Below are 12,098 nucleotides of genomic sequence, written 5' to 3' on the forward strand. Positions count from 1 at the left end.
GAAAAGTATTGGAAGATTTTGCACGTAGGGTTGATCTAAGGTATGTGTCCAGCATATTGAATTCTTCCTGAGTTGCAAATCTTTTTCCCTTTAATTAGGCTGTTTGTGTTTGTTAAGTGTTGCCTCATGAAGTTAGACTCCCACCCTCCCTCAGAGACTAGGAAATTGGGGTGTTATCTCCTTTGATGTTTACATTTCAAAGAGATGGTTCCCAGGTCCTTGAGAAAGACATTTCCTGAGCTATAAAACTGACAAGAAGTTAGAAGCAGATTTACATACATTTCAAAGGAACAGAACAAGAATTTACACTCCAGAAAGTTTTCTGAAGTAAATGCTCTAAGAAAAGGCAGGTCAGGGGTCTGTCATTAGAAGAAACTTGTCTAAATCTGTTAAGCTGAGAGGAAATTTAAAGTCTCCTTGGTCACCCAGAATATGTATCAATCCAGGATGACAATAAATTATTTACTCTTTGAGGATGGAAAGGATCCAGTGTAATCAATCTAGCCCTGGGCGGCTAAATGAGCTGCTCAAAGGATGGTGCCTTACCAAAGGCTTCACTTAAGTCTCTACTGCTACTCTGTTGAGCATTCAGCAGTCACAGTGTCTGTTATAGATTCAATGAGAGGGAGTTCTTGTTGGGCCCAGGCATATTTACCAAGCCTGCTACTATGGTTATTCCTTTCATTATAACAAAGCTTTAAGCACAAGAAAGACTAAGGGCAGAACATTTTTGTTGTTTTCCGAGTTGTTTGGTCAGCTATGCTTGTGCTAATAATTTTGTAATTGATTTTGATCAATTAATATTATTAAGCTAATTATAGGGATGGAGGTGTTTCAAAGCTGGATGGCAATCCCTTTAAGGGTTATGTTTTTACTCTGTTCATTTTGATTCCTGGGGAGTATATTTTCCAAGTTCCAACTCCATGGACAGAACCTCCCTACTCTTGACATTCCTGGAATCCTAAGATTTGTATCTGAGTTAGCAATAGAGCTTAATTAACTAATTAAATCCTAACACAAGAGAAATATATGCACATCCATCATTGCTTTACAGTAAAGATTTTTTTTTAACATTTTACAACTTTCTTAATAATAGCCTAAACTCAGAATAACCTAAAAGTCCATAAGCAGGGGATATGTAAATTTGGGAATATAATAAATGCGACATTATATAACCATGAAAATAAATGAACTAAAGTAAATAAAGTAAATAAAACCACTCAAAAGTGGGGATGGGTCACACAAACATTATGTCAAGTAACTGAATTCAGATCCAAATGAGTCCATGCTATATAACTCTAGGAAGATAAAGTACAAAGTGGCCAAAACTATTGCATTGTGTTAGAGTTCAGGATAATGTTTATTTTAGGGAAAGATATAGGGAGTTGGGATTGGAAGAGGCATGCAAGGGACTTCTTGATAGCTGGAAAAGTCCTGTTCTTGATCTATTTGTGATTACAGATGCATTTGTGAGAAAATCCTTAAGTCGTACTTCTTTCTGTTTGATATACATTACTGTATGCTATGACTCACAATAAAAAAATAAAAAGAACAAAAATTAAGATCTCACAGTGGTGCATGCAAATAAAAATATCTCAAAACATAATTAAACTTTTCTAAGTACTTTGTAAAAATTGCTTAATTTGAATGTTTCTTTGCTCACCAAAAAGAATATATTATAATGTTATAAGAGTAAAATAAAGGGATATAAATTTTTCCTCATATGTTAACTTTATTAATTAATTGTTCTTTCTGATACACTAATTTCTTTTTACTGGTCACTGAGGCAACCAGTCCATTCTGAAGGAGATTGGCCCTGGGATTTCTTTGGAAGGAATGATGCTAAAGCTGAAACTCCAGTGCTTTGGCCACCTCATGCGAAGAGTTGACTCATTGGAAAAGACTCTGATGCTGGGAGGGATTGGGGGCAGGAGGAGAAGGGGACGACAGAGGATGAAATGGCTGGATGGCATCACTGACTCGATGGACATGAGTTTGAGTGAACTCCAGGAGCTGGTGATGGACAGGGAGACCTGGCGTGCTGCGATTCATGCGGTCGCAAAGAGTCGGACATGACTGAGTGACTGAACTGAACTGAACTGAGGCCTTTTTATTTTACACATAAAACCACTAAGTATGGTATTGCCTGTGGACACCTCAGAAATTATACTATAGATACTCATGACTCCAAATAGTTGGTGGGAAGAGAGATGAGAAAAACAATGACTTGGGTCAATGACATGATTATAGAACTAAAGTTTCCAACAGGGTTTCAGATGGTCAACTTGGCTTCTGAAGCAGTTCTAAGGATGCAGTGAGAGAACAATAGAGGAATAATAGAAGGAGTTAACTATCAGGAGCCCCTGCAAGTATCAAGGGAGACCTTGAACTATCTATACAAACATCAAGAACAACATTCTAACCAGCCAACTAGTGACTCAAAGACTTAGGTGTTCCCTTTCCCCAAGCTAATTTGGCTTATCTGAAGCTCTTGCTAGCAAATTTAACCTTGCTGCCCACTTCTTCAGCAGTTATGAGGATCTGGTTGTACTTGGTCAAGCACTGGGACAGGCAAGGTATATCAGTCTTGAGCTGCCCAGTGCAGGTCTCTACCATGAGGTTGGCAATGCGTATACCTTCAGTTTCCCCAGAGTTATAAGATACCATGACACCCCACCTATTGGACTGGTCTGGCTTGCACACCCAAAGAGAACTGGCTATGAGCTGATCTGGTACACTGTGAGCAGGAGGTAGTTGCATGAGTTTTCAACCACAGCCTTGGAAATCTGCTTTAGGGTGGTCACTGAGAGATCATTCCCCACCACCTGGATTCCTGTCCTAGCAGTGAACTTCTGCCAATTTTCCCAATCATTTGGGTTAAAAAGGTCTTTGATAGACACCACTGGGTAGTTCTTGATGAAGGACTTATAAGGGTCTGACATTTGGTCAGGTGGGTGTACCTGCTGAGACCACTGGGAGACTTGACATCCAGGTCATATTTCCCTGACCTGAAGAACTGAGAGGTGGTCAAGTCCATGCCAATGACAACCTTATGGGTATACCAGCTGTCCTGACCTCATTCTTCAGCAATTCTAGGGCTTCTTTATTCCCCAGGAGAAAATTTCCCTTCACCCCCACATTGGTGGCATCTTTCCCATATTTCTTTTTGATGATATTCTTCAGGTTGTTGTAAACCTCTGCTCCAATGTGCATGGCTTCCCTGAAGTTTGTTCCACCAAAGAAGAGGGTCAGAAACTCCTGCGTGGCCAACTTGTTTCCAGTATGAGACCTACCACTGATCACACTGAAAGCTGGAACTGACAGGATGACTTTCAAATTGTCAGCATGTCAGCAATGTGGAGGTACAGGACACCCCTTCTCAAAATCCTAGCCTTACAGATGGCCAGTGTCCCTCCCCAAATTAAGTTAGCACTCCTCAATAGTAGAGGCCAAGAGAATTATCTAAAGGAATTTTATAAAGTGAATACAACAAATTTGTATTTAGTCCAATAAGTAAAACACAAGTCACAATTTTGAGTACAACAAGTATTTGAAGATTTTATGTTCAAACTTAATTGCTCACATGATAATATTTATTAAAGGTGAATAAAAATCACCTTAATTAAAGATTATATGTATTTATATATAATTTCCAGAGTCAATATTCTAGTTTATTTAAATACAAACTTCTTTATTCTTAATGAGTCTTTCCAATGTTTTGCATATGTTCAAGTTATCATGGGTGAAATTAGTAGTGGCTAAACTAAAAGGGAATTTAAAATTTTCAGCCTACTCCAAGAGGAAAAAGAAAGATGGTGAATTCTGTTTTGTTTCAGAAAAATGAACCATCCCTCTAAGGGAACTGATTTGGAATCAAGGAAAAAGAAACTCACACAACAAAGAGAATCCATTTTAATTATCTATGTGAAAGTAAAAATTATTTGTATAGGAACAGCAAACTCATAGATTGCGTAACATACTATGACATAAACTTTATGGTGAACTCTATTTCAGTATCACCCATATCCATATTTATTTTATTTTACACTTTACTTGCCTTTATTTATATTCAACATAATGTCCCTATTATTCTTGCTTGGCTTCTCATTTTACTATAAGATAAAAAGTGTGCTAGACAAAATAAGGTAATATAAAGAAACGGAACTCCAGATTGCTAACTCTATTCAAGAAATCCCACTCATTTTAACCCAAAGTTCTGAATTAAATCATTGATTATATTCTCCCATCTTATACATGAACTACAATGCTAATCAAACAGCATAAATACCACAGATTTTTTTAAAATACCAGATATCTTATAAAATAAACTTCATTGGAAGGTGTATATTATTTTTGAAAGCTTTATTTACTTTGTCAAAAACATACTCCTTGTTTATATGTTTGACATCAACTGGATAATATTGAGATCATTTCTTTAGCTATTGAACATGAGGAAAAAAACCAGTTTCTGAACACTATCAATGATGCAAATATTATAATTTACAAGGTTTCCTCATATAATCTTTGTTACAAGATAGATGAGATAATCAGTACCAACCACAGACTTCAAAAGGTTAAGGATTAAGAACACATAGCTACATAAAGAACACTTAAAATCTATAGTTTTTGACAAACTAAATCACAAGAGAAAATATTTGCAAATGATGTGACAGACAAGGGGTTAATATCTATAATACACAGCTAATTCAATTAAATATCAAAAAAAAAAAACCCAAACTAATAAAAAATGGACAGAAGACATAGACATTTTTCCAAAAAGGACATGTAGATGGCTAACAAGGATGAGATGCTCAATATCATTAATTATTACAGAAATGCATATCTAAACTATAATGAGGTATCATTTCACACCATTCAGAGTGGTTATCATCAAAAAGTCTACAAATAACAAATACTAGGGAGTGTCTTGAGAAAAGAGAACTGTTCTACACTGTTGGCAGGAGTGTGTGGAAAACAGTTTGGAGGTTCCTTAAAAAGCTAAAAATGGAGCCACCATAGGATCCAGCAATCTTATTCCTGGTTATATATCCAGAAAAAAAAAAAAAAAAGCCAAATTCAAAAGGATACTTGCACCCCGAGTTTAGTGCAGCACTATTTACAATAGCCAAGAAATGGGAATAATCAAGTAGCCATCAATAAATAAATGGTTTAAAAGTGTGGAATGGAATATTACTCAGCCATAAAAAAGAATGAAATATTATTATCTGCAGCAAAATGGATGGACTTGGACTATAACGCTTAGTGAAATAAGTCAGATAAAGACAAATACTCCATGATATTACTTATATGTAGAATCTAAGAAATAACACAAATGAATCTATAGACAAAACAGAAACAGACTCATAGACATAGAAAACAAACTTATGGTTAGCAAAGAGGAGAGAGGAGAAGGGAGGAATGAATTAGGAGTATGATGTTAATAGATATATACTACTATATATAGATAAGCAATAAGAATTTACAATATGGCATAGTAAACTATATTCAATATCTTGAAAAATAACCTATAATGGAATATAATCTGAAGAAAATAACTGAATCACTTCCATGTACATTTGAAACTAAGGCAATGTCAAAAATCAGCTATACTTCAATTTAAAAAATTCTTTCTGTGGTAGAACATACGGTAACTTAATTATATTCTGGACTTGTATACAATTGAGTTATTGAAATATACTTTGAATTTTTTATAGTTTCTGATAGGGAAATATGAGCCTAAATATTGGTTTGTGTTTCTTAATTGCCACACATTCACCTAAATGAAACAAATCTCTAATTGAGAAGCAACTTACTAAGAAACAATTTTGATAAAAGAAATCAGGTTCCCCCACTAATTACCTTTAAATCTTATAGGACAGTGATCAAGAAAATGACTCTTACAAGAGATAACCATAATGCTGAAGAAGCACAGGCTTTGCATATGAAGTGATCTGTGTATGAGGGTCAAGGATAATCAGACTAGATTATTTTATCTATTATCTATCTGTAAATTCTAAATGTTAATAGCTATTCAAAGCTTAAAATAGAACCTGCTATTGGGCTTCCCCTGTGGCTCAAAGGGTGAAGAATCTGCCTGCAACACTGGAGACACAGGTGATGCGGGTTCGATCTCTGGGTCAGGAAGGTCCCCTGAAGAAGGGAATGATAACCCACTACAACATTCTTGCCTGTAAAATCCCATGGATCTTAGAGAGGAGCCTGGTGGGCTACAGTCTATGGGTCTCAATAAGTTGGACACGACTCAGTACACACAAAGCACAACATAAATCAGACAAGATGTCTAACATTATAACATCAGTGTTACAAAATGCTTATAAGGATCCCATTGGAGCAATATTTCCCAGTGTCTTCTGATAATCAGGAACAACCCTCACTATATCACTCACATTAGAATCACTTAAAAAAATCTGTAATATTTTATATTAGTTCATGTGTTTTCAAAATGTTTACACAGAATCTCCCTCACTTAAAGGAATATCAATCCTCAACCCCTTACAACTCATTTCAGTACCAAGTAGAGAAAAGGAATATTGATTTAGTAGAAGAAATGAAAAAGTAAATGAATGAATGAATAAATAAATATCAAGAAGTGGTTGTTAGTATAAAACTACCTGTATGTAATTAAAATTTCAACAATTGTGAGCTTCATTTACTTTGTTTTTAATTTATTGGAGATTTTTAGGAAATAAATTTCTAGATAAAGTTAGTGGTGTATGAAATAAAATGCTTAGGAAGTTAATATAAATGTGCTATCACATTACATGTTGTTGTTGAGTCCCTAAGTTGTGCCCGACTCCTTCTGACCCCATGGATTGCACCACACCAGGCTTCCCTGTCACATTACATATTCCTGTCACATTACATTACGTGTGTGTGTGTGTGTGTGTTGTTCTTGTGCTATCTCCTAGTTAGCTTGGCTTTGAAAAATAATTATACCTATCTATTTAAAGTATAATTATCCAGTGCATGTTTATGGTAAAGGATGTTGTGAAGAAAGAACAGTTTTTGAGGTTGGATTGGATATGTTGGCTATCAGAGGTAGAACTTGACCATGTGCTGTCTAGCTACCCCATCATCCAACCCACTACCTGTAATTATAACCAACAGTCACCAGACACAAACAAAAAAAAACCTATGGTAAGCCTCCTTCTAGGGAAACATGACCGCCTAATGGCAAACAAAATTCACTTCAGTTATCTATAAACAAGGACTGTCATCCAGAAATTAACAGATTTCAAAGGAAAATCAATATTATCTAAAGTGAAATTTCAAGAAAAATAATTTAGAAAATTGTTAAAAAGAAGTAGGTAATTTAGTGAGAGAGAATATATTTTAAGAAGAGAATTTTAAAAACTAAATCAATAGCCTTGACATATTAAGGAGCTACCTTTTGAAAAAATTAACTTTTAGTCAAAAACAGGTTAATAATTTTAAAGTGAGCCAATAAAATGGAATGCTTAGATGTATTAAAGCATTTTTTAGAGAGAAAAAAAACTGGAAGAAAAAGTTACTAACAGTTACTAACTGCTACTAACACTGTTCAAATATACACATATATGTAAATAGAAAAAAAAGTTGTGACAGGGCCAATGAATATAGGGGTTCCAATTTTCATGGGAAAGGAGTTTATCAGAGCAATAATGGGAGAGGGAAATAAATGCCTCAGAAAAGGGCTATCAAAGGCAGGAATAATCGGTGGTCTTCAAATCGAAAGACACAAGTGAGTAGAAGAGTGAAAGGGGTTACGATACGTTGTTATGTATAAATAGGCTTTGAGAAAGCCAAAGATCAAAAAAAACCTCACTAAAATAGTAACCAAGGAAGACTGATTATTTAAAATGAATAAGAACAGACTTTGTATAGAATCTCCACAGGAACTCTGATTAAATCATATACAATTATTAAGGAATGCATCTGTATACACATTTTTAAAGTAAATAAATATTAACAAGATGAGGCAGAGAAATGATTTGAGACATGACATTTTGAGAGTATTTATTTCCTCTGCATCTTTCCAAGGAAAATAATTATATTTTTTTAATCCAAGAAATAGGGATGACATAGACTCTGTGAAAAACAAAACATTACTGAAAAGGTACAATTTAAATATGAATCAAATTGAGAAAAAGAAATATTTTGAGCAAGTGATATGATAAAAGAAAATGAAATCTATTGTTTGTTTTCTTGGACTACTACTAAATGCTATAAATTTGATTTCATAAAATAACGTTTTCTCCTCTTTTTAATATCTTTTTGAAAATTTGTTTTAATTGGGGGATAATTACTTTCCAGTGTTATGATTGTTTTTGCCATACATCAACATGAATTGGCCATAGGTATACATGGGTCACCCCCATCCTGAAACCCCTACACACCTCCCTCCTCACCCTATCCCTCTAGGCTGTCACAGAGCACTGGCTTTGGGTGCGCTGCGTCACACATCAAACTTACACTGGTCATCTATTTTAAATATGGTAATATACATGTTTCAATATTATTCTCTCAAATCATCCCACCCTCTCCTTCTCCCACTGAGTCTAAAACTCTGTTCTTTTCGTCTGAGATACAGATGTTTTCTTCTTTCTGCAAGTCCATTCACAATACCTGTTTCCAAAACATCCAATAATCAACAGATCATAAATTAAAAAGCTGACTGTTTGGATTTTAATTTTTAGAATCTGTAATCTTTACAGAATAATAGCACTGTTCTTACATTAAGGCTAGAGCAGAATATAATGTTTTAAGTCTTGACAACTGAAAAAATATGACTGTCAGTGAATGAGATATTTGTAGAGTAAAAGGTTATATTGAAAGAAACTGAATAAGTATGTACCACTCCTGAGTAATGAGTTAAGGGGAAAGTTCTACAGTTTAAAAATATAAGACTAACCAAAAAAGAACCATGCGTTTCTGAAAAGTTTTGAAAGTGGAAATAAGTTGGGAGATTCTATAACTGTGCTAAAAACCCCATTTTTCAGAGCAGGGTGTCAATGGTCACTATCTAATTAGATAAATCAAGAAAGGAGGAACAAGTCTATATATCTACAAATAGTCTTACAGATTCCATTCCAGTTTATTTAAGCAGAGGGGGATTTCCTAAAGAATTTTAGACATCTCAGAGCATTTTCAAGAGTGCTTGAGAGTCAATCCTGGATACTTCACAGCTTGGCACAAAGCAATCAGATGCATGGAATCTAGAAAACTAACCACGGTATAGGACTCCTCCAGCTTAGACAGTAATGTCTGTATCATCCATTGCTCTACACACATGACTCTCAGGGCTTGTGCCCCTTGGAAATGTCACACAGCTGCCCTTGAATAACAGAAAACCCTGTGTGCTTCTTTTTTTTTTTCCTGTTGCAATTAATTTTTATTTTTATTTTTTAAAGGTTTTTTGTATTTCATATATAAAGTTTTCTTGTTTGTCTTTGCCTGAAAATCCCTAGATTTCTGTTTCAGTTCTTTTTTGTTTGCTTTATTTTGTTCTTTAATATAAATTTATTTAATGGGAAGCTAATTATTTTACAATATTGTATTGGTTTTGCCATACATCAACATGAATCTGCCACGGGTATACACCATTCTGAACCCTCCTCCTACCTCCCTCCCCATACCATCCCTCTGGGTCATCCCTGTGCACCAGCCCCATGCATCCTGTATCATGCATCAAACCTGGACTGGTGATTCGTTTCACATATGATATTATACATATTTCAATGCCATGCTCCCAAATCATCCCACCCTCTCCCTCTCCCACAGAGTCCAAAAGACTGTTATATACATCAGTGTCTCTTTTGCTGTCTCGCATACAGGGTTACCGTTACCATCTTTCTAAATTCCATATATATGCATTAGTATACTGCATTGGTGTTTTTCTTTCTGGCTTACTTCACTCTGTATAATAGGCTCCAGTTTCATCCACCTCATTAGAACTGATTCAAATGTATTCTTTTAATGGCTGAGTAATACTCCATTGTGTATATGTACCACAGCTTTCTTATCCATTTGTCTGCTGATGGCCACAATGAGGTACCATTCCACGCCAGTCAGAATGGCGGCTATCCAAAAGTCTACAAGTAATAAGTGCTGGAGAGGGTGTGGAGAAAAGGGAACCTCTTACACTGTTGGTGGGAATGCAAACTAGTACAGCCACTATGGAGAAGAGTGTGGAGATTCCTTAAAAAACTGGAGATAGAACTGCCGTATGACCCAGCAATCCCACTGCTGGGCATACACATCATGGAAACCAGAATTGAAAGAGACACGTGTACCCCAATGTTCATCGCAGCACTGTTTATAATAGCCAGGACATGGAAGCAACCTAGATGTCCATCCGCAGATGAATGGATGAGAAAGCTGTGTGCTTCTTAAAACAAGTGTATACCAGCCACCATGTGTTGCTCATTTCTGTATCCAAGTTCAATAAGGAAGCATCTAATCAGTAAAAACGTCAGTCATATGCTCACATTCTAGAGACAAATGTGTCTCCAGAAATGCAGAATGTTAACTATTTAGAAATGTTAGTGTTATTTTTTCTTTGGCTTAAAACATAAAAAAATTATTCTTGTTGCTAGAGGCCAGAGGTCCAAAATCAGGTATCAGAAGGACTATATTTCCCATGAAGTCTCCAAAGGAGGATCTTTCTTTGTTCTGATGGCCCCAAGCACTCGGGTAAACACATCACACAAATCTCTGCCTCTGTGTCTTTCTTTTAAAAAAACGTTTCTAGAAATTATAGAGACAAACATTACATAGGGCTGTTCCCTAATTTTTCCCCCAACATTATTAGATATATCATTGACACATAACTTATGTAAGTTTGAGGTATATGATGTGAGCATATGATTCACTTACATAGTGCAAAATGATCACCACGATAAACTTTTAACACATTCATTCTCTTACATAATTACCATTTTATATTGTATAGTGTAATTCTAATAGGCATGATTATAAATTAATATCCCAAATATTTACAATTTCACTCATATAATTATATGAAAAAAATAATTTCCTCAGTAGAATTTTATGTTAACTATGTTTTACTATAGATATGTGTAAAACAGAATAAAGGGAATTTCACTTAAAATGGAGTCAGGACGTCAGAAGGGGAAGCCCTCAGGCACTACCATCCCAAGTCAGTGACAGACCTCAAGAGGAAGCCTTAATTATAGGCCCTCGTAGAAAGAATTCTCCTTGCTCAGCATCCAGCCCAGCCAATGGGAAACACCACACCATCCTGAACTCTTATTAAATGAACCTTGGTTCAAAACAACCTCTCCAAATTTCCTTTTTCCTTTATGAAGTAGCATTTCTGTTCTTTGCTTAATAGACTTGCCACTGGCTTTTGCTATGGATTGCTTGTCCTAAACTGCCATTCATTCATCTGCTATTCTTGAAAATAATCCATTTTGTTGGTAAAATAATCATGGTTTTTTTTTTTTTTGCTGTTGTTGTTTTAAGGTAATAATAGTAATAACAGTGTTCTGGAACAGATTTTCTAAGCAAAATAATATATATTCACCAATAAACTAATACTGACATCTCCTTAAATTAAAAATAATAACTATAACTACAGTTTATGGAATACTTATGTCCCAGGTATTTTTTTCTGCACCTTCCCTTGTTTACTTCCCATAGTAGCTCTCAGATCTAGGCACCATTAGTCTCACATTATAAAGAAAAAATAAAAAGCATTGAAACTAAACAAAACTTTCATATGGTAAACCCAGACAGAAAATGGCAGAACTATGACTGGAATCTAGATTCCAATATCCATGATACCACATACAATCCCCCCAAAACTCAAACACAAAGTCATAATGAGATTACTAAGAGACCTTTTTAAATTAAGAAACCATATTGCTGTCATGAAAAAGGTCTAATTTAGGAGGAAATTCTTAGCATGAACCCACAAAAAATTAAGAATGTACATCTTTCATAATAACCATGCTAATCTATCTAGGGTATTTAATATTTTATTGATTGTTCAATTAGACTTTTAATTAGGCATGAGCATATATTGATGATATATTGATTATTCATAAGGCCAGTGTTTCAGCTGGATAAACTAAGAG

General features: G+C 35.1%; 1 pseudogene; it reads right to left on the reverse strand.

The window, feature by feature from the left end:
* Window positions 1-2,478: 2,478 nt before the first annotated feature.
* The window catches only part of LOC102269518 (enolase-like), a 35,514-nt pseudogene continuing 25,894 nt past the window's right edge, over window positions 2,479-12,098 (reverse strand).

This window comes from Bos mutus, chromosome 17 (assembly GCF_027580195.1).
Source record: "Bos mutus isolate GX-2022 chromosome 17, NWIPB_WYAK_1.1, whole genome shotgun sequence".
NCBI lineage: Eukaryota > Metazoa > Chordata > Mammalia > Artiodactyla > Bovidae > Bos > Bos mutus.